At 36.8% G+C, this 18,628-nt stretch overlaps 1 protein-coding gene across 2 annotated transcripts in view; it reads right to left on the bottom strand.

Annotated features, from left to right (window-relative positions):
* The window catches only part of LOC147834029 (uncharacterized), a 1,152,336-nt gene that overhangs the window by 612,476 nt on the left and 521,232 nt on the right, over positions 1-18,628 (bottom strand). Inside the window, exon 4 of one of the 2 annotated variants that reach the window (XR_015507939.1) lies at positions 6,424-7,870. The exons of the other annotated variant lie outside the window; for it this stretch is intronic. The gene's annotated coding sequence lies outside the window, so the exon portion shown is untranslated. Of the gene's footprint in view, positions 1-6,423; positions 7,871-18,628 lie in introns of those variants that run through there. 2 annotated transcript variants of the gene reach the window in all.

Below are 18,628 nucleotides of genomic sequence, written 5' to 3' on the forward strand. Positions count from 1 at the left end.
ACATGACTTATCTGTAATTATTTACATTATATATGCAAAATTCAATTAATTTTAAAAGTTTTGATATTCGAAAAAAGTACAACTAAAGCATTTTTTTAATAACAGTTTTCCCTTTCCTTATTAAAGTTTACAATATCTTGTAAATTTTAATTTAAACATTAATGTAATGGAATTAAATCTAAAGTGAAATACATTTGCCATTGGCATTTAGTCATAGTTAAGAAATCATTACATCTGTGATTCTCAGTTCTTGTCCTTGCACCACACTTTTCTCATTTAACCACCGCGATAGATGAGAGCATTATGCATAAACTGTGCTCAGAATCATAGGCTTTCTATGCAAAGTTCACTACTCCTTATTCACCTGAGTATAACAAACATTTAATTCCCTTCAGAAAGTTTCTTTCACGGAAATGCGCAATGCCACTGCCTACATTCATTGATTCATTTTCTTTTTGGCTTAGTCCCTTTATAAATCTGGGGTCACCACAGCGGAATGAACCACCAACTTATCCAACATATGTTTTTTTTATGCAGAGGATGCCCTTCCAGCTGCAACCCATCACAGGGAAACATCCATACACACAATTTAGCCTACTCGATTCATCTGTACCATATGTTTGGACTTGTGGGGGAAACCGGAGCACCCGGAGGAAACCCACACCAACACAAGGAGAACATGCAAACTCCACACAGAAATGCCGACTGAGCCAGCAAAACCACAAAAAGGCTTGAACCAGCAACCTTCTTTATGTGAAGCGAACGTACACCCACTGTGCCGCACCACTGCATACAGTTTATGTATTATAATACACTGCATTCACACGAAAAATTATTCTACATGAGTAGATTATATTATCAACAAGTCAATGAAAACTGACGAATATTGCCACATTTTCAAGTAATTAAACTTAAGTTGAAAATTAGCTTGAAGTGTAAAACATCCCATTAAAACGCTCTGCACTTGATGTGAAACCAGCATGAGGCCCATTGTAATCATTCTCATTGGTTGAGATGTACAGTATGATGGCGTCCATCCCAAGATAGTGATCTTCAACATCTCACCCCTTCTGTGACCCATTGTTTCTGTGTGTGCATTCAAAAATCGGTGAGCAATATTCTTAAAAAATAACAAAAATAATAAAAACATGCATTAATGTGCAACAGAATTCATTCATTCATTCATTCATTTTCTTGTCGGCTTAGTCCCTTTATTAATCCGGGGTCGCCACATCGGAATGAACCACCAACTTATCAAGCAAGTTTTTACACAGCGGATGCCCTTCCAGCCGCAACCCATCTCTGGGAAACATCCACACACACTCACACACTACGGACAATTTAGCCTACCCAATTCACCTGTACCGCATGTCTTTGGACTGTGGGGAAACTGGAGCACCCAGAGGAAACCCACGCGAAGGCAGGGAGAACATGCAAACTCCACACAGAAACGCCAACTGAGCCGAGGTTCGACCCAGCGACCTTCTTGCTGTGAGGCGACAGCACTACCTACTGCGCCACTGCCTCGCCCTACAACAGAACAGTCTGTGTTAATTAATTAATGCGTTAACGTAATTATAACACAATAACTAGCCCAGCCCTAATTGAGAAGTAATGGTCAATGTGGTGACTGCGTCAAGAAAAGCCATGCATGCATTATTTATTATGATCATATCTTGACCCTTTTTTATTCCTTCCTATCTTTGATTTATGTTGCATCATATTTCAATCGAACTGCACCACAGTTTGACTGGAAGTGAACTCAGTCTCGGTCTGCTTGTTTGGAGTGAACAGACTGCAGAACTACATTAACAAGCTCTGCAAAACATTTTAACGGTCACAAATCCTGTTATAAGGAGCCATTTTACAAATGTGAAACTTTGACTCGGGCTCAGTAGTGATTGGGAGGCAAACTAAACTTAACTAAAAGTACAAGCAGGAGATGCAGTGAGAGATGGCCAAAAAATAAATATATAAAAATACCAGGGCCGTCAGGAGAAGTCAGACTGTGTCTGCAAAAACCCGCCATGACAAGACAGGCCTAGTGAAACGCTCCAATAGCTTTTCCCATTACCCCCTCACAACACACTCGGCTCACACACACACACACACACACTGCTTTCTGTGTAGAAAACTTTGCCATCTGCAATTTGTCCATGCAGTGTGTGTGTGCGCGTGAGCGGGTACACTGTGTGACATGAGGGTGAATGTTTTTGACACTCATTCTAACCCCAAACTATACTGCTATTCCCTTCACCGAAGTTCCCAACAAACATGACTTCATAAAGCAGTTTTAGCCATCATCCACAGCCCAGACAGGAGCAATCATTAGGTCTGTGTTTGTTTTACACATTCACTGCGTAGGCCTCAGTTTTAGTTGATTGTTATGTGATGTTGTAGCTGTTTGTTTGCGCATGTTTGTGTGTGTGTGTGTAGAAGCAGACTGGCATTGATTGTCTTTCTCGCACCTTGTATATCCTCTGAATGAAGTGAGTTGACATCGTGAACCCACTCAAATGAAACGGCCATCATTCCTGACGGCTGAGCACAGTGAGCTAAAACAGAAGTGTGTGTGTGTGTGTGTGTGTGTGTGTGTGTGTGTGTGTGTGTGTGTGTGTGTGTGTGTGTGTGTGTGTGTGTGTGTGTGTGTGTGTGTGTGTGTGTGTGTTGTAGCAGAAATACACTGGACAAGGAGCTGTCATTTGGAAAGAATCACCTGAATCAGCATTCATGCCAGTTCAGATGGCTGCCATGCTTTTCTGCCTTAAAAATGTAGTTATAAATGAATGCAAGTTCTGCAAAAGTACACAGAGATTTATGTAACACCAATTAGAAAAAAAAACACTGTTATGCCCCCCACTCACCACAAATGATAGCTGTAAGGATAACTAAATTAGTGTCTGCAGCAACACACAACACAGTTGTGTTTATTATAAGCTCACACTGCAGTTTTGTTGACTGCTGCTTTAAGAGATCAAGCTCTTTAAAAGCAAAATTTAATTTGTTTTCAAAGATTTTGTTGTAGTTCATATGCTGGCAAAAGCAGATTCTGAAGTAAATCTGAAATGCTGAACTGTGATTTGCTTAGTGTTTACACTGTATTTAAGACAGAACAGTAGTCAACATTTCAAGTGGTTCAAAATGTTTAATCAAAGTTAAAACTAGTGATGGATAATACATTACCTGACGAAAGTCTTGTCGCCCATCCAAGTTTTAGGAACAACATATAATTACTTGACCCTTAGGTGATTATTTGGTTTTAGAAGTGGCTTATATGAAAGACAAAGGCAAAATATGATCATGCATTGATTTTGTGTTGCTCAGACGGCTCACCGGCCAGGAATACATCCGCGCTAAAATATCAAGGTGAAAGTCATCATAGCTTGCGTAGAATAGATCCAAATTCCAACCCAATTTTGAGAATAGATTAATGGCGATATTTTTTTATTGCAAGATGAAAGCCCCTCGTTTACGCAGCACGTTAACGTCAATAACAACCCACCACTAATATATATATATATATATATATATATATATATATATATATATATATATATATATATATATATACGGTTGAAGTCAAAATTGTTAGCCCCCTGAATTATTAGCGCCTCTGTTTATTTTATTCCCCCAATTTCTGTTTAATGGAGGGAAGATTGTTTCAGCACATTTCTAAGCATAATAGTTTTAAAAACTTATTTCTAAAAACTTATTTATTTTCTCTTTGACATGATGACAGTAAATAAAATTTTACTTGATATTTTTCAAGACACTTGTATACAGCTTAAAGTGACATAGGCTTGTTATGGTAATTAGGCAAGTTGTTGTATAATGATGGTTTGTTCTGTAGATTATTGGGGAAAAACTTAGCTTAAAGGGGCTAATAATTTTGTCCCAAAAATGTTTTTGAAAAAAATTAAAAACTGCTTTTTATCTAGACGAAATAAAACAAATAGGACTTTCTCCAGAAAATTTCATATATATATATATATATATATATATATGAGCAATATCACACTCGTAGCAGTGCGATATGGCTGTATATCGGCATTGGTGGGAGGCATGCGTTGGCACGAGGCCGCAGGCTGAGTGCTTTAGTGCCCCAACCAGTGGCGATATACAGTCATATGGCATTGCTACGAGTGTGATATTGCGTTTATACAACAGCTTGATGGCATAATTGTGTATATAAAAAAAAATCCAACATGGAGAGTCTCAAAAACCCTTATGTAGGAGAAACAACTTTCTTCCGCGTTGGATTCAAATCATAAGCTGACAGTTAAACAGCTGAGCAAGCATCTTTTAAACTTTAGATCTGTAGTGTCTGCTTTTTGCTGGCTGTATGTGGACGGAGTAATACACAAAGGGTAAAGAGGCTGTACGGGTGCTGATATTACTTAAATATATCACGGCTATCTGCCAATCAGATTCGAGAACCAGACAGAACTGTTGTATAAATATATATATATATATATATATATATATATATATATATATATATATATATAAATTACATAAAAATATAATTATATTTCACTCTTTTACAAAACCATCTAAATGAATGATTTTCCAAATACAGCTATTTAATTCATCTGGTGAAATTGTGTTTATATCACAATATATATCACAATAAAATAAAATATCGCAATGTCACATTTTTCCAATAACTATTGAACAGCATCCATTATTGTTTAAGGACAATTTTGAAAAAAACGTTCAAATCGTGACTTCTGTATACAGATTAGATTTTCTGTAGACAAAACCAAGCAAGCGTACTCCAATACAAAGGAAAAAATAGTGTTGACTTTCAGTTTCATCTGAAATGTATTAAGGTGAACAGAGATCTGCTGGCACCTTGTGTATGCTTATGTGTCATGTATATGTATGTGTGTTTTGGGGCAGTGCCCATGCTGGGGTTTTGGCTCGGTTGGTCTCAGTTTCTAAAGCTGATGCCAGTCGCCCGTTGGTTATGGCAAACCGTAAGGGGCCTAATGGAATGGGATCGACTCCATGCCGATTAACCGGGAGAGTGGCTATCTGGCTGGACCTAGACTGGCTTTCTGCCTAGCAGTTCAGTCAGAGCATAGCTGAGCCACACAAACACAGCCAAACATACATATATATAAATCTAGACACAAGCCACTTCTATCAGCCCATCGCAACAGCCAGTGGCAGCAATGCTGAAATGTTGCAGTCCACAGCCATTAGTACAGCAGGCTGTACACAATGAAATACATTAGTGTGATTGCTCTGGGTGCAGACAGGCAGTGGGACAAGGCTTTGCTAGATTTATTTATTTATTTATTTATTTGTTTATTTATTTATTTTTCCAGCAGAAAGTCCAAAAATACCTCTGCATTATCAAACACATCAGAAATCCTTCACATAACTGCACAGGCTGACTATAACATTAACTACACAGTATAAGGTTTAATGAACGCTCCACGCATTCTGAAGGTTAACACAGATTAGCTTCAGTTCATGTTGATTTATCGGTTTCTACACAAAGATGAATATTATCAAATAAAACGGTGACTCGTCAACAGCATGTTTTGACACTTCCTTGACACATTGAGTGTTAATTTTAAAAATTTTAATGAAAGTGTCATTGAAATGCAGTAAATACTTTGGCATGTTATATTAATTGGAATTCATTTTACCTTTACTGAATGACAGTTTTGATTTAATATTGGTTTCAGATGCATTTTTTTATTGGACTACTTGAACTAGTATTTATTAATATAAACAAAACATTCTTTGGAAGCTTCTGAAAGAAATAAAATGATTCTACAAGCATTCAAGCAACATTAATCTAATTTATTTGGCAAGAACAGGCTGTTTTACTTGCTTTGCTCAGTAAATTGCACCTTTTCCACATTATTGTAATTATTTGAATTACTTTGGAAACCTTAGTCTGTTCTTAGCCGTACAGGTGTATTCATTTTTATTAATGGATGATTTTATTTTGGGAATACAAATGTAAAAAAAAAAGAAATAAAAAAATTTAAAAATCCATCCTTGACAAAACAACAAGCTGAAAGATTAAACCATTAGACTTCTTAGTCTTGCTCTAACTATCATAGAAATCCATAATGACCAAAGTGGGTCTTTAAACCAATAACTAGCTTTAAAAAATAGGGCTCGCATGATGTTGAAAAAAAATCTGACATTGTGATATGTTGATCCTGGTAACAGTCTGTATGATCCTTTTCTTTATGGTTCACACAATGTCCATTTTTCCCAAAAATGATCTGAAATACTGAATTCCACTGTGTGATGGTCCATCCAAGATGCCTCAGAGCCTAGAAAAGTCGAAGGCTCTTCTGGACACTGTTAACATAGGGCTTTCTATTGACACAGAACAGTTTTAACTGGCCCTAAGTTGCTCCTGCCCCAGTTGTTTTTTTTTTGTTTGTTTTTTTTGGAATGTGTTGCTGGTCTGAATGACAGAAAAGCATGTATATTTATGAAATTAAGTTGACCAGACAAAACTTGAAATATTTTGTGTTCATATTGTCTGCAACGAAATAGTCAAAGTAAATTTCGAAATCATTACTTTCTTCTTTTACATTCTGTCCAAACTTTTTCTGATTTGGGGTTGTACAATAAAGCTGTCACACAACCAGCGATCGCTCTCCAGAGATCGCTGGTTCTCACACGAACACCAGGACTACACTTCCGCATTTACCAGGACTACATTTTCATACATGCACTTCACCCAGACACTCACGCCTGCTCACACAGCTAGCAATCTAGCTTGATTGCACTCACCAGCTGCACCTTGTCAGAGACTGATATCACACCATTTATAAGCCACTCATGAACCCATCCAGTTTGACGAGTCTTATTTACTACTCCAGTGACATTACAACGCGTTTCTCCCTGTCTTGTTTCTCCGTGTTTGAACCTAGCCTTGTATCCTTGTTATCCTGCTTAGCCACCTGCCTTTCGACCTTTTGCCTGTTCACCGTTTATGATTCAGGACTGCCTTAATATACCCGTTTGCACCTGTATGACCACTGCTTGCCTGACGCTGAATAAACCTGCATATTGGATCTTACCTGCAGTTGTATCTGTCACTCCCTCGCGGTTGTAAAAAAAGCAAAGAAAAAAGGTCAAAGAAAGAGTTTCTGAAGAGTCAAACAGTATTCAGGTACAGAAATTACCTGAATTTAGTAAAAATTATTCTTTATTAAAGTTACAAATGTTGTTCATTTTTGTGTCCGGATGCTTTAAACTCTCTTGAAATGCCTTTAAATCACATGCAGATGATAAAGTTTCTCCCTGTTATGGTTATACTTTCCACAAATCTCATGTATTCTCAATTGCTGATCAACTATAACCCCAACTCAACATTGTGTATGTAATTATTGCGGACAAACACATTGCGATATTGATGCTGAAATGATATAATGTGCAGCCCTACTTTAAAACATGATCTAGTCCACAATAGTCCTCGTTTAGTGGATGGTTTCACTTGAGGAGCAGAGATTTATTTCATGTGAAGTGCAAATAGTATGCTGGGAAGCCACATTTCAGGCCCTAGACAGTATACGACAGCAACTTTAGGGAGAAGAGACGACTAGCAGGACAGTCAGGAATTTGTTAAGTGCAGTAAGAGCCTGTACTGAAATCGAGAAGTACGGCACAAAGAGAGAGAACATCAGCACCACAGCTCACATTGTTAGAAGAAAAAAAAAACTGAACAGAGCGTTTCTGAGCTCCCATCTCCACAGCCCTACTTTCTTTGTCCACTGCCCAGCCGAGTTCTCTGCCAGAGCAAAAGAGATTTTTTTTCTTCCCCGTCTTCTGCGCTCCTCTGTTCTCTGTCTCTCCGGCTCGCTTTTTCAACCGCAGCCTTCACAGGTGTCTGAGAGAGTGATGGGATGAGAAATGGAGGGAGATGGAGGAGAGAGGGAGAGAAAGAGGGATGAAACATCTCCACATCGGTTGGTCTGTCAATTAGATAGAACACACAGAAAGGAAACAACCGCTGAACAGAGAGAAAAAGGAAAGAAAAGAAAGAGGAAAACATGCATTTTCTCCTGGACTAAAAGAATCAGTGAGACAAAATATTGAGGAATTGTTTCATCGGCATGCTTTGTTTTATTGTCCTGATGATTTGACAGAAAACCCCGGCGACTGTTAGAATAATCTTGTAGTGTGACTGCATGATATATTACTATGCGATGGAAAGTCAACTCCAGCAGATGCCATGGAATCTGTGATTATGTGTTTTCTCCCCATGCTCACTGAAACAATGGCAGCAATAAACTACTAAACACTTTTCAGGACTCCTTACTTTTACTTCTTGTCTTATAGATATTCGCCCTTGCTTATTTGTTGGATGCTGGTATATGGAATATGCAATATTCACCTATACACTACCTGACAAAAGTCTTGTCATCTATCCAAGTTTTGGGACTCTCAGAGTTCATTAAGATTCATCTTACCCCAGACATGCTCAATATTATTCATTCTGGTGATTGGCCTGGCCAATCCTAGAGCACCTTGACCTTCTTTGCTTTCAGGAACTTTGATGTGGAGGCTGAAATATGAGAAGGAGCACTATCCTGCTGAAGAATTTGCCATCTGCTGTGGTTTCTAATGTGATGGGCAGCACAAATGTCTTGATACCTCAGGCTGTGGATGTTGATATGCACTCTGCAGATCTCTCGCATGCCACCATACTGAATGTAACCCCAAACCATGATTTTTCCTTCACCAAACTTGACTAATTTATGTGAGAATCGTGGGTCCATGCAGGTTCCTATAAGTATTCTGCAGTATTTGTGATGATTGGGATGCATTTCAACAGTTCAATGTTTTTTTAGAAGAAAAAGTGTCATTTGTATTACTTCAATAAGTTTGTAAACCCTTAACAATCTGTCATATTTTGACATTTAACCTTCACAAAAGTGTGGTTTATTTATAAACTAAGTTTGAGTGGCTTATGATTGAACACAGCTGGCCCAGCATTAGCTAATACACGATCCACCAATCAGTCAACTTCTAACTCACCGTAAATAACCAGAAATGTTTACCTCAGTATCTTTGTTTTAAAGAATCCTTCCTTCCACCCCTACTCCTCCTCTCTTTCTAGACAGGGTGGCATGGCGTTTAGCATTGCAGTGTTACAGCAAGAACGTCACACCCCGGTTTACTTGGTTTCCTCCCACTGTCCAAAGACATGCAACATGATTGAATTGACCAAACCAAATTGGCACTATAGATGAGTCAGCAATATATTTCCCTATAGCAATTAACAATCTGCCATTTATAAGCGGGAGAGTTCTCCAGATCTACCTGAGCTCAAACTCCTTTCTATGTTTTGAGCTCAGGGCTCTTTTCAGAGACAGCATGCCTAATGCACTTTAGTATCAATCATCAGCTAAGAGTGAATTCTTGAAATGATCTGAAACATTGAAGTAAGTTGTTTGATCTGCATTTAGTTTGCTCTTCATGTATATAAAATCATGCTTGGACATTTAGTTTGATGCAAATACCACTAATCTGTTTTGACCCATTTATCTCCAGCCCAATATATCTCAATTTAACTTGCTTAAAGGGTAGTTTATAAAAAAACGACAAATCTGTTTTCATTTATTTTCTTTCATTTCACATCAAAACAATTTGTGTTTTTATTTTTTTTTATACACAATGTAAGTCAGTGGCAATCAAAACTGTCATGGAGCTGAAAAATTTTTGGCTGAACTATTCCCTTAAAATAATTTTTGAATTGCCTCAGAGATATTTTATTACATAACCATGTACTAATGCATATTTATGATATGAAATAAACGTTATAGTCTACAAATCAAGGCTCCTTGATCTTTTTAAATCATTTGTTTTAAGATGAAACTTGATTGACACGCACTAGTGTATTTTTGAACATATATTTAAAAAAGAGACATTTGTATTGCTTGAGGGTGCTTTCACATCTGTAGTTTGCTTCATTTGGTCCGGACCAAGGGCAATAAATGATACATTGTTGCATTTTCTGCCATCTTTGGGTAGTTTTCACATCACACTGCTGGCTTTGGTCCGAACCAGTTGAAACAAACCAAAATGCAGTCATCTGACAAAATCCACATCTCTCATTGGCCAGATGTTGTTGAACATATTTCCTAAATTGCTTATTGATTGGTCAGAATTCACGTGCGGGAAAATGCCACTGAACTCCTGCAAGTAAACAAAACTGGAAGACACAAAATATCGCTTTTACACTGGAGGGACGACTGTGCTGACTGATTGTATTCCTGCTTTAGACAAACTACATATTTCGAGAATGAAGCGCAACCGCGGCTGGAAAACATTGTTTTAATGCATTGTACGTCATTTCAGGAGGATGCGTGAATTAATTTAGCTAATCTGCGACATGGACATCTTGCGGAAATATTACCAACGATGCATCAGCTAATGTTTTTCCCTCTCTCTCTCTCTGTTGGTAAAGCGCTGTCAACAAAGATTTTTCCTCCATATCCCATAATGCACAGCGCATCGGCCTACGGCAGCTGGATTAGTCCAAAATGCGCAGTACTTTTTGCGTTTGGACCTGTTTTAGTACGGATCATATTCTCACCACAAATGAACCTCTCCAGGGTTCGTTTGAAAGCGTACCGAGACCACCTCTTCAAGCAGGTCTCGGTACGCTTATTTGGTCCGCTTTTGGTGCGCACTCGAGTACAATTGCTGCATTCTCACCTGCCCAAATGAACCGCACCAAAAGGGAAAACGAACTCTAGTGCGATTTAATCGAACTGAATAAGGCAGGTGTGAAAGCACTCTGAGTGAAAGCTGCTTCACATTATAAACACTTGAAATAAAAACTAAACACTAAACAGCAAAACATAATTTACAAATCTGACTGAATGAGCCAAGCTGACATGTTACACCTACGAGTACACAAGTTGCCAACAACTATTGAATAAAAAAAAAACAAAAAAAAAACTTGTTGCAACTTCAGTAAATAGTGTCATAGCTCCTGTACTTAGTGGCGACTCCATGATCCACTCAGTTCTGTTAACCCAGGAACTTGTAAAAGGCGCTGAGGATTTTCCCCTCTGCAAAGATAAGGTCAGCCTCACTGTGAGCTAATTGATTCACTTTTATTTCCTCAACTAAGCAAGCGGCACACAGCTTTTGAAAAGAGCCTGAGTGTCTCTGTGATTGAAAACGCTTGAAATAATTGAGCTGTTGTTTGGTCTGACGTTGCTGAGTGACTCAGTGGTTTGGTATTGAGAGACGAGAGGTAATTGATATTGACTTTTCGCCTGTGCTTTGTCATCAGCTTCCGCAACGGTGGCAAAGGAGCGTGACTATTATCTCTTGCGTGCTCGTCCGTGAGGTGCGACACATTGCGCTCTTGCTTTACAGGAACCTCACAATTAGCGGACACATCCACCGTGATTGCTGGCAAAAGATGCAACAATCGAAGTTCCTGAGAGACAGATTTGCAGGTTACACCAGATTTAGACTTTAATAGAAACTCCAGGACTTTTTTTTTTAATCCAGTGCTCTGGATCACATCCCTTTTGTACCAGCTCATTGGGAACAGTGACACTTTACTGATTTAATTAAATGGGTTTTCGCAGTAGTGGATGAAGCACCCAAATCAACTACTTAAAAGTACAGTTCCCCTAATCAAATACTGCTCCAGTAAAAGGATTAAGCATCAGTTTTAAATTTCACTAGTAAAACAGTGTGAAAGGACTTCAGCTATTACTACACTAATATAGACATATAGACACATTAAAGCATGCCCATGAGTTGGAGACTCGCTTTGACCAAATCATTTTAATCAAAAAGTCATTAATGGTGGAGTCTCTCTGACTGGATAAATTGAATCAGTGAGTTGTTAATTGAAGACTCACTCTGAACAAATCATTTTCATCATTCTCATTAAAGGCAGATCCACTTTGACTTGGTGAGTTGAATCAGTGGGTTGTTATCAGGACACTCGCTGTGACCATATAATTTTAATCAGTGAGTCATTAATGGTAGAGTCACGCTGACTGGAAATCAATGAATCAAATGAACCAATAATTTATTACCTGAAGACTCATTCTGATCAAATCATTTTATTTATTGAGTCATTGAGGTAGATTCACTCTGAAAACTAAAGAAAAAAGAAAAAAGAATCAGTGAGTTGTTGTTAACTGAAGACTCATTTTGAACCAATAATTTTTTTTCAGAGTCATTGAGTCAAAATCATTTTAAGTTATTAAAGTTATTAAAAGCAGAGTCACTCTTACTAGATAAATTGAATCAGTGTGATGTTAATTGAAGACTCACTCTGAACGAACCATTTTAATCATTGAGTCCTTAAAGGTAGAGTCACTCTAACTATGTAAGTTGAATCAGTGAGTTGTTAATTGAAAAACCACTCTGAACAAATCCTTTTAATCATCGAGTCATTAAAGGCAGAGCCATTTTGACTTGGTAAGTTGAATCAGTGGGTTGTCATCGGGATACTCGCTGTGACCATATCATTTTAATCAGTGAGTCATTACTGGTAGAGTCGCGCTGACTGGAAATCAATGAATCAAATGAACCAATGATTTATTACCTGACTCATTCTGATCAAATCATTTTATTTATTGAGTCATTAAGGTAGATTCACTCTTAAAACTGAAGAAAAAATAAATAGATCAGTGAGTTGTTAACTGAAGACTCATTTTGAACAAATAATTTTATTCAGAGTCATCGAGTCAAAATCATTTTAAGTTATTTAAGTTATTAAAAGCAGAGTCACTCTGACTAGATAAATTGAATCAGTGTGATGTTATTGAAGACTTACTCGGAACGAATCATTTTAATAATCGAGTCATTAAAGAAAGAGTCACTCTGACTGGATAAGTTGAATCAGTTAATTGTTAACTGAATAATTACTCTAAAAATATATTTTAAACATTGAGTCATTAAAAGAGTCACTCTGGATAAATTGAATCAGTGAGTTGTCAATTGAAGAATCACTTAGCAAATAATTTTAATCATCGAGTTATTAAAAGTAGAGTCACTCAGTGAATAGTTATCTGAAGACTCATTGTTACCAAATAATTTTATCAGTGAGTCATTAAAGGTAGAGTCACTCTGACTGGAATCAATTAATCAATTGAACCAATGAGCTGTTACCTGGAGACTCATTTTAATCAAATCATTTCAATCATCAAGTTATTAAAGGTAGAGTCTCTCTGACTGGATAAATTGAGTCAGTGAGTTGTTAATTGAAGATTCACTCTGAACAAATCATTTTAATCATTGAGTCATTAAAGGTAGAGTCACTCTGACTGGGTAAATTGAATCTGTGAGTTGTTAATTAAAGACTCATTCTGACTGATTAATTTTATTTATTTATTTATTTATTTATTTATTTATTTATTTATTTATTTATTTATTTATTTGTCTATACAGTGACAGTGAGTGGTAACCAAAACTATCATACAGGTTTGTAGCAACATGAGGATTTCCAAAACTCTCACTCTACATCTAATTGCATAATCATGTAGTAGTGATTTTTAGCATTCCTGCATTATTACTTTTTACTACACCATCTGTGCCAAAAGAACGTAAGCATTAATCGTCTGTGAGCTCTTGCTTTACAGCAAGCGCATAATTAGCAACCACATTGACCATGGTTTGCTGGCGAAAGATGTGACAATCAAACTATCGATTCCCTGAGTGATAGTATGTCTAAATCCAGCACTACAGTAAAATACAATCCTGGAGTTTTTAATCCAAATTTCTGGATCACATCCCATCCGTCGTGGCTTATAGGCAACAGTGACACTTCGCTGATTAAAACAATTCCAGATCGACAGCAAACGGCTGCTCAGACCAATAGAGCGTTATTTATTGAACAGCACGAGACTCATTACACGTCTTACAGAGAGTCTGTGAAAAAAAAAAGACTGAAGCCAAAGTGAAAAGTTCTTCTTTGCGCTGTTGTAATAGGGCATATAAATCAGCAGAGACAAGCAGCAGCCGCGTGTTAAAAGCAAGGGGATTTTCATAATGTGACGGAGTATTAAGCAGCTACGGTATGGATTGGACCTGTAATCCACACTCATGCCAAAATACACCCGCTGACTCTGTCATTGCTCCACACTGAGCCGCGTCGCTACCTTGCCTCTCCAGGAGAGAGAACGGAAAGATAGTCAAGGAATTAAATGAATTATGTTAGGGAAGAAAGAAGGAAAAGCATAAAGAACTGTAAATCTCCGAAGGTGCCGAATAATAACTCTCACTGAAGAAAACCAATCTCAAGGGAACAAAAGGGCTCTGCATTGTGCATTTGTGTTTAGTAATTGTTCTCTTTATATTTAATTGACTTAGACATAAAGTTTAAATTTCCCCTCGGGTCTGCCTTTCAATAACAGAAAAAACAGTCAGTATTTGAATAGTAAAGCCATTTATGCTTTGAGTGAATAGAGGTTGTCGATTTGGTTGGCAAAATGTATTCTGAGATGTGAAAAGTGAAAAGGATTAAAGACAACAGATTATTGATATTTAAAGCACAAATCGATAAGGTTGAGCATCGACATGCACAAACAAGATCGTGTTGGAACATTTCTTTGGGATACTGTGCATAGGAATGAAGGGGGACTAGGGATGGGATGATATTCGATATTATATTGAACAGCGCTAAAAAGTTATATCAATAACAATGATAACCTACAAACTTTTTTTGCTCTAAATTGAGCTAAGAGCCAATCACACAGCAGAAATGTGCAATAATGGGAATCTAAAGCTGTGTTGATAGTAGAGATATACTGAATTTCCGGCCATCGAAAATGTATCGGCTGAAAATGTTTTGCCATTTAATGGACTTTCATATTTTTGTTTTGTAACTTTAATTATCAAGATTGCATGTTTGCTATATCGCCCAGCCCTAGGAGTGACTGATTTATAAATGCTTTAAAACTATTGTTCAGTTCAACAAATGCAAAGTCAAAAAATCGGTATATTATAACATGATAATAAACACAATATTATATTTATTTTTATATATTAGGTGGCTCTAAAAACATGTAAAAAGTTTTTCCATGTCACAGCACAGAGTTTTTTGATGTTTATTTAACAAAAAGTTGTAAATAAATAAATAAATTAATTCATTCATTCATTCGTTCATTCAAATATTTGTATTTTATTTAGTTTGTTTTATTTATTTATTTATTTAATTAGTTGATTAATTGATTGATTGATTGATTGATTGATTGCAATACATTTTACATTATTACATAGTGGCATTTATTAATGTTATAAATATACTGTAACGTGTTGGGCGTAATACATTACGTTAGTTACGTCAAGTAACGTGAGTTACATAATAATACTACTTTTCTAAGTAATGAGTAAAGTAACACATTACTTTAAAAAGTAATAATATTTGAGTTACTTTTTTAGTTTAATTAATGAGCTTTTAAAAAAATAAATTGGTAAATTAAAAAAATCAAAGTAGTCACAATGAATCATGCAGTCAATGAAAGAATGTGTTCATTATTTTGAATGCATCGAAGAAAAGGAAAAGGGACTGTCGACAAAAAGTACAAAAGCAGCAAACACATTGCTTTAAACTTTCAAAAATATTTATATACGGCATTCTCCTAAATTATCATTTGTTTATTTGTCATTTTGTGTTGTTAAAGGTAAATGAAGATGTAGGGTATACAGTGCATTGTTAATTGAACAACTATATTACAAAAAGAAAGAAAAAAAAAGCAAGATCTGAATGAGGACAAGCCTCAGCCAGGTAACATAAGGTAAAAGACAGGTAAAAAAATAACACAAAAGTAATGTAACGCATTACTTACTACAAAAAGTAACTAAGTAATGTAACTACTACGTTACTTTTTGGGTTAGGGTTGCATTACTTTCTAAAGTATCTTTCCTCAACACAGACTAAGATAATATATATTTAGTTATTTTGACATTTCTATTCATCAAATACTTCTGAAAATAAAATGTTTGCACATAAATATGGAGCAGATCATGTGACAGTGAAGACTGGAGCAATGATGCTGAAACACCATGCACAACTCAATAGAGATATAAATAAGCACAATAATGTCCCTAAAGCTTCCCTGTGTGTCATGCTTATTCCTCATAAACTCCTACAACTTTTCAGACAGGGTTGAACACACCGATGGTTTTCAAACCGAGAAACTTTCGCATTACCAAATTGGGATTTTCACGGCTGACAGTGTGGCATTATTGTGATGGAAAGGGGTGGATTTGGTCTCCTGAGTTTAGTGACGGTTACTGGAAACATTACAGGGACTGGAAAACTTTCAAAATGTCTTTCTCTTTTAAAAGCATATCATCACAAGCAAGTCTACACACTGTTAAAAAATACGACAAGTTAGGTTAACACAAACCGTTTGAGGAAGCTGATTCTGGCAAATCATTTGAGAAACCAATAAGTACAAGTGATGTGTACTAATAATTAATATATTTTCTTTCAGCTTAGTCCATGATTTATCAGGGATCACCACAGTGGAGTGAACCACCAAATATTCTGGAATATGTTTTATGCACGGATGTCATTCCGAAAATAAACGTATATATATCTACTAGCTGGGCTTCCAGCTAACTCTATCAAGCCTCTTCAACTGCTTCAGAATGCAGCAGCACGAGTGGTCTTCAATGAACCTAAACGAGCACATGTCACTCCGCTGCTACTCCGTTTGCACTGGCTGCCAGTTGCTGCTCGCATCAAATTCAAAGCTCTGATGTTTGCCTACAAAGTGACTTCTGGCCTTGCTCCTTCTTATCTGCTCTCGCTTCTGCAGATCTATGTGCCCTCCAGAAACTTGCGTTCTGTGAATGAACGTCACCTCGTGGTTCCATCCCAAAGGGGGAAGAAATCACTTTCGCGAACGCTCACGCTCAATCTGCCCAGTTGGTGGAATGAACTCCCTAACTGCATCAGAACAGCAGTCACTCGCTACTTTCAAGAAACGACTAAAAACTCAACTATTTAGTCTCCACTACACTTCCTAATCTGTAATTGCCTCTCTGAATATCACACTAACTGTACAAAAAAAACTAATCCTACTAATACTTCCCTTCTTAGACTTTACAGACCTGAAACTTGCTTATAGCACTTATTCATTGTTGCTCTTGGTTGTGTAAATTGCTTCCTTGTCCTCATTTGTAAGTCGCTTTGGATAAAAGCGTCTGCTAAATGACTAAATGTAAATGTAAATGTAAATATACTTGCCGGCCACTTTTTTAGGTACACCTGTCCAAACGCTTGTTAGCTTTAATTTCTAATCAGCCAATTACATGGCAGCAACTCAATGCATTTAGGCATGTAGACATGGTCAAAACGATCTGCTGCAGTTCAAACCGAGCATCAGAATGGGGAAAAAAAGGTGATTTAAGTGACTTTGAATGTGGCATGGTTGTTGGTGCCAGACGGGCTGGTCTGAGTATTTCAGAAACTGATAATCTACAGGGATTTTTATGTACAACCATCTCTAGGGTTTACAGAGAATGGTCTGAAAAAGAGAAAAAAAAAAAATCCAGCGAGCAGCAGTTCTTTGCAAACAAAAAAACTTTAAATGTAAATAAAATCTATCTTTATATGTTTGTTTTTTTGTAGTTTAAGGAAATCGATTATTATTGGTAAATGTACGGTAAATGGTTAAGTTGATTAAACTCTAGTGAATGTATTCCTTTGAGTCAACTTAAATCATTTACCGCAATCAGTCCCCCAAGCCCCGACTGGGTCAGTTGGAGTTTCTGTGTGGAGTTTGTTCTCCCAATGTTCGCATGGGTTTGCTCCGGGTACTCTGGTTTCCCCCACAGGTCCAAAAACATGTGGTATAGGTGAATTGGGTAATCTAAATCGTCTGTGTATGTGTGTGAATGAGTGTGCATGGATGTTTCCCGGTGATGGGTTGCAGCTGGAAGGGCATCTGCTGCGTAAAACATTGGCTGGATAAGTTGGCGGTTCATTCCACTGTGGCGACCCCCGAGTAATAAAGGGACTAAGCCGAAAAGAAAATGAATGAATAATTTGCCTCAAGCCCTTTAAGTAGCTTTATAGTTATTTAGACTTTATTTATTGTGTTACACAAATTGATTAATGTGTCAACCAAAAATGGCAGAAAAAGGAGGTATTTTAGGCAAAATTTATTAAAATAGAACAGGTACTTCAGTGAAGTGCATTTGAAGTCAAAATTATTAGCCATCCTGTAATTAATTTATTTTTTATATTTCCCAAGTGGTGTTTAATAGAGACGTATTTCTATAATAGTTGTAATTGCTACTTTCTAATAACTAAGTTAATTTATCTTTGTTATGATGACAGTACACAATATTTTACTAGATATTTTGCAAGATACTACATTACCTGAAAGAAGTCTTGTCCCCTATTCAAGTTTTAGGAAAAACAAATAATAACTTGACTTCTAGTTGATCATTTGGTATCAGAAGTGGCTTTTTAGAAAGGCAAAGGCCTCTACATTATGCTTATTTTACCAAAATAAAATATGATCATGCCTTGATTTTTAATTGTTTAATTAGGACAGTAAGGTCTGACTTTGCTAAGACAAAAGTCTTGTCACTTAACAGAAATAATGTACGGTATAGAATATAAAGTTATGATGAAGTAGAAAAAGAA

Source organism: Danio rerio, chromosome 14 (genome assembly GCF_052040795.2).
Source record: "Danio rerio strain M-AB ecotype USA chromosome 14, GRCz13ab, whole genome shotgun sequence".
NCBI lineage: Eukaryota > Metazoa > Chordata > Actinopteri > Cypriniformes > Danionidae > Danio > Danio rerio.